Raw genomic sequence first — 5924 nt, 5'->3', positions numbered from 1 at the left:
CTATTGAGTGTTGTTGTACATTTCTTTTTTTGAGTTGTTTAAGAATAGTTTTATTTGGGATGAGTTAGAAATGGCATCTCTGTAGCAAAAATTATAAATGCTTCCACTTGCAATGGCTGATACACTTAGGTCCAATACCTGATTATGTGTATTCTTTGACAAAGGACAACCGTTAAAATAGTGTATAAAATGTATATGTAAATGAATGTGCATTCATATTTGTGGGTGTGCATATATAAACAAAATAAGAAGTACCCAGTGCACTCAAGCAAACTGGAGAGCTGCTAATTTCACTAAATTCATCTAAATTAGATCTCCGAGCATTAATGCACATACTGTTGTGAAAATGCCTGTATTTGATGCAATGTTTGTAGTTTTTAGCATCTACCTGCATGCCTCTTACATACTTGCTATTCACTAGGTACAAGGGTTTATAAGGTGCAGGACTCCCTGATACACCAATATAACAAGCATATAGAGCATGGGGACTAATCAGCACAGCTCTACATTGCTAAGAATTCTCGAAGGATTAAGGTTCTTTATCATATAGGAATGTTATATTATCTAGTTAATTTCATGCAATAACATTGTATCCAGTTAGCTACTCCTGATCAGATTAGTTTCTAGGACGTTAGGTTGTCCCCAGTGATGAATGGGACTAGTTTGATTGCACAAAAGTTGCAACGTGCTGCATCGCTCTCCTGTGCCCGGCTGGATCGTGTGGATCTATGTGATGGCCACAGCAACTGCTGTTACACAGTGTACTAAATAATCCACATTCTCACCGGGTTCAGCAACAGTTGAAAATTCAATGCAAAAGCCACAGGTCTGTGTACAGTTTATAAATACAAAAATCAAAACTGATTTCTGCCTCTTTCTACTTGAGGCCTACTGTGCCCTTGTGCTCATTAGTTTTATAACAAGTAGTAATTTGTGCTTACTGCATTTCTGTCGCTGTATCATTAATAAATCTGTAGCTGTTTCTATTTAAACATTGTATAAGAATGAACTTTCCTCCAGCCTGGGCTTCAACTCCCACAATGCACATCTCTCATACTTCTCATTTTTGCTGGTCTGTTAAACACAGAACACACAACAAGGCACTGTGGGAACTGGGAGGAGAATAGTGGACTACTGATATAGGGTTGTGTTTTTTTGTGTTGTCTGGGGGGAAAAGGGGGAAGGGCCTCACAACATATAGATTTTATATAGATATGCTTTCAGTTGCATTAAAGGGGTAGTTCATCTTTAAGCTAACTTTTTTATGTTATGGATAATTCTAAACTTTTTAATTGGTCTTCGTTATTTTTATTTTTTTATACCATTACATACCTCCCAACATTTTGGAAATAAAAGAGGGACACAAAATTGTTTTGACCACCCATTTTTGTAGCCACACCCCCTGATTACCATTTTCATTTTACACAATTTGGTAGGTTATGAAAGTTTGAACATATTTCTGTGTTTTTTGTTTTTTTTCAGTTATTACAGTTTTGCTAATGAAGGTGACTTGCACTTTAAGCTGTGAGTCTAACTTTTCCCAAGGGACCACCTTATCTAAATTGTAACATTTACTTATTTCCATATCTGAAAATTGTTACAAAGTATCTTAAATGCACCTAATAGTTGTTTTGCGCTCTCTGCCAAAAGCCAATTAAGTCAGAAACTTTGTTTCTTTTTCTGGCTGTTCAGTGCAGAGAAAGTAGGGACTTTCCAGTACAAACGCGATGGGTTGAGCTGTCAAAAGCAGGACTGTCCCGCTAAAAACGGGACAGTTGGGTGGAATGCAGTTAGGCCCATAAATATTTGGACAGAGACCACTTTTTTTACAATTTTGGTTCTGTACATTACCACAATGAATTTTAAATGAAACATCTCAGATGCAGTTGAACTGCAGACTTTCAGTGGGTTGAACAAAAAGATTGCATAAAAATGTGAGGAACTAAAGCCTTTTCTTAACGCAATCACTTCATTTCAGGGGCTCATGCAGCCCACAACCCCCCCCCCCTTGTGTGGCCCTCCACATGAAAGTCTGCTTTGCTTACCATGTATACGATTTAAAAGGTATCAGTACTATCCCCTGCAGTGTTTAAACCTCAAATTCAGACTGTAATCCGCTGTATTGTTCACACCTGTGACACCTCTATTGTTCACACCCTAAAGCCCTGTACTGTTCACACCCGAGACTCGGACTGAAACTGCACACATTGTTCACATGTTCACACTTTTTGCAAAATGCGAATGGGGTACCATCACTGTGTTGCTGTTTGAAGTACATCTTAGGGTAGGACTATACGGCCGACTTCGATGCGTTTCTTTGGATCCGACGCTGGGTAACAAAATGCCCGCATCAAGTCAGATGCGTCAGGAACAAGGTACCCATATATTCTCGAGTATAAGACGACCCGAGGTACCTAATTTTACCTACGAAAACTGGGATCAACCAGACTTCTTTGCAAAGTTGATGGTGACAGAGAATTGCCAAACGGATTACTGTGTGCATTGTCCCACTGTCCCACTACCATGTGCAGAGGGTGCTGTGTGATATTGCCATCACTGTTAATCTTTCGTATAACCAACAGAGGGCACTGTGTGATATTGCCATCACTGTTAATCCTTCATATAACCAACAGAGGGCGCTGTGTGATATTGCAGTCACTGTTAATCTTTCATATAACCAACAGAGGGTGCTGTGTGATATTGCAGTCACTGTTAATCTTTCATATAACCAACAGAGGGTGCACTGTTATTCTTTCATGTAACAAACAGAGGGCGCTGTGTAATATTGCAATCACTTATTCTTTCATATAACCAACAGAGGGCGCTGTGTGATTTTGCAGTCACTGTTAATCTTTCATATAACCAACAGAGGGTGCACTGTTATTCTTTCATATAACAAACAGATGGCGCTGTGTGATATTGCAATCACTGTTATTCTTTCATATAACTAACAGATGGCGCAGTGTGATCTTGCAGTCACTGTTATTCTTTCATATAACCAACAGAGGGCGCGCTGTTAATCTTTCATATAACCAACAGAGGGCGCTGTGTGATATTGCAGTCACTGTTATTCTTTCATATAACCAACAGATGGCGCTGTGTGATATTGCAGTCACTGTTATTATTTCATATAACCAACAGAGGGCGCACTGTTATTCTTTCATATAACCAACAGAGGGCGCACTGTTATTCTTTCATATAACCAACAGAGGGCGCTGTGTGATATTGCAGTCTCTCCCCAAGCGAACTGTTGGTATAGGAATGATTAAAAGTGCCGAGCATAACCCCACACTTAGTGACAATATTCAATGAATTTCTAAAAGGGGAACCTGTACCGACCGGTATGAATACCTCTCACATCACAGTTATTCCAAAACCGGGAAAGGACCCTTTGGAATGTGGCAATTATAGGCCGATGAAAGTATTGCCAATACCTGTATTTGATTTCAACGGGGTGCTCCCACTTTTATTCAAGGTGCTTCCAGACACTTAACAATGGATCAAACGTTTCGGGACCGCATGGCCCTTCCTCAGTAAAATCCTAGCTGATAGGTTATCAGTTATCATCCCTTCCTTGGTGAATGACGATCAAGTTGGCTTTGTGAGGGCAAGACAAGCGGGCGACAACACAAGGAAGGCGATTGACCTCATAGACCTTATCAACGCCAAAAAGGAACCTGCGCTAATACTGAGCCTAGATGTGGAAAAGGCCTTTGACCGCCTAGACTGGAATTATATGTTAGCACTCTTAGAATTGATGGGATTCAGAGACCAGTTCCTTCAGGCGGTACAAGCCCTATACACCACCCCCTCAGCAGCTGTCAATCTCAATGGCACCCGGTCTCCATACTTTCGTATCTATAATGGAACGCGACAGGGGTGCCCCCTCTCTCCTTTACTGTATATATTATGTATTGAACCACTGGCCATAGCCACCCGGGAAAATCCGGACATCAACGGTATCAAATACGGCCATACCGAATTTAAAATTTCACTTTTTGCCGACGACGTGCTCCTGACGCTGGCCAGACCTGCAATTTCCCTACCCAACCTTCATAGAGTGATACAGGAATATGGACTTCTCTCGGGTTATAAAATCAACGAACGTAAAACGGAGGCTCTTCCGCTGCATATTGCCACACACTTGCTTAAAACTCTAACACTTAACTTTAACTACAGCTGGCGAACCCATTCCATTCGCTACTTGGGAATCTCCTTAACGAAAGAATACAACCTACTCTACGAACACAATTACCCTGCCATAATTAAGAAAATTCAAAATGAGATGGCACTGTGGAACCAAGGCACATTAGCATGGTTTGGTAGGATAAGCGCAGTTAAAATGAACGTCCTTCCACGCCTGCTATATCTGTTTGAAACACTCCCCACTCCGGTGCCGAACAAAACTCTTATCTCTCTCCAATCTATGCTTACAAAATTCATCTGGGCGGGCAAAAAACCACGTATAGCAAAAGGAGTACTGGTGAAAAGACTATCCCAAGGAGGACTATCCGTGCCGGACATTAAAGCATACTATCTAGCGGCCCACTTACGACATATCACTTATTGGTCTACCTGTAACCCATACAGCAAATGGGCACTACTCGAAACTCTAGTGGCGCACCCACTACACCTGGGTAACACGATATGGGGACAGGGTCATCATTCATTGCCTAATAGTTGCCCCCTACATTCAATAAAGTTTACCATTTCACTTTGGAAAAGGACTGCCAAACAACACCACCTCATATCTGGACCCAGTCTTTTACAGTCCATCACTGGCAACCCGCAATTCCCACCGGGACAGTCCATGTCCCTCCGGCGGATCTGGCATGACCCTGTTAGCTTTCATATATGGGACATTATAACTCCTGCAACAGGTAGGATCAAACCATTGTCGCAGATACAGGAACAGATGGAGACTAAAACGATACCATACTACCAATACGTGGAAGTCTCAAACTATGTCAGAACCACGATTAAAGGACAACCTAACTTATCTCTCCATCCTTTTGAAAAGCTCGCCAAAGATGGGCCCTCCCAGAGAAAACTGATCACTAACATATATAACATGCTGGTTACATTGCCTACAGACCCCTTTTCGAAACACTCATATATGCGCTATTGGGAAGAGAACCTATCAACTAACTTATCCTATGAAGACTGGGAAGATATCTGGGAGAATGCCAAAACATCCTCAACATGCGTTCGATATAAAGAGAATGTATACAAAATCCTACTTAATTGGTACTACACCCCGGATAGACTCCACGCCATATACCCTACCACAACGGACAGATGTTGGAGAGGCTGCAAACAGCGAGGCACACTAGCACATCTAATGTGGTATTGTCCCGTAATCGTCCCGTACTGGGAAAAGATGTCAACACTTTTAAGCAAGGTGCTTTTTCGGAACGTACCACTTGATCCTTGGATATATATACTGGGTAGACCCCTCGAGGGGAATCCCAAGGCAGATCAAAGGTTAATGAACCACATACTGACAGCGGCTCGGAGACTTGTATGTTCAAAGTGGAAACAAAGATTAGCTCCTACTATGACTGAAGTGCAAGATAAAGTGGAAGACATACGTAGAATGGAATATATGTCAGCCATACATAATCACAGCACTTCGGCTTACGATAAGGTATGGACGAATTGGATATATCATTTTCCCAACATTCATACAACAGCATAGTCACTATGATCTTCCAGAATTTAGGGGCCCAGAGCGCCTACACAGCATGCGCAGTTTATGACTGCAGAGTAGGGACACGACTACGTTCTTTGATCAGGGCCTCTTTGCACCAAGTCCTTCTTTCAATTTTTCTGCGATACTTTAGACCTATACCTCCTACTTCCATATCACTCTTTGACTGGTTTACCCAGATACCATACTCCAAACTTTGATGTAGAGTGGGGCT

Source organism: Xenopus laevis, chromosome 4L, assembly GCF_017654675.1.
Source record: "Xenopus laevis strain J_2021 chromosome 4L, Xenopus_laevis_v10.1, whole genome shotgun sequence".
NCBI classification, from domain to species: Eukaryota; Metazoa; Chordata; class Amphibia; order Anura; family Pipidae; genus Xenopus; species Xenopus laevis.
This window is presented reverse-complemented; position numbering follows the sequence as displayed.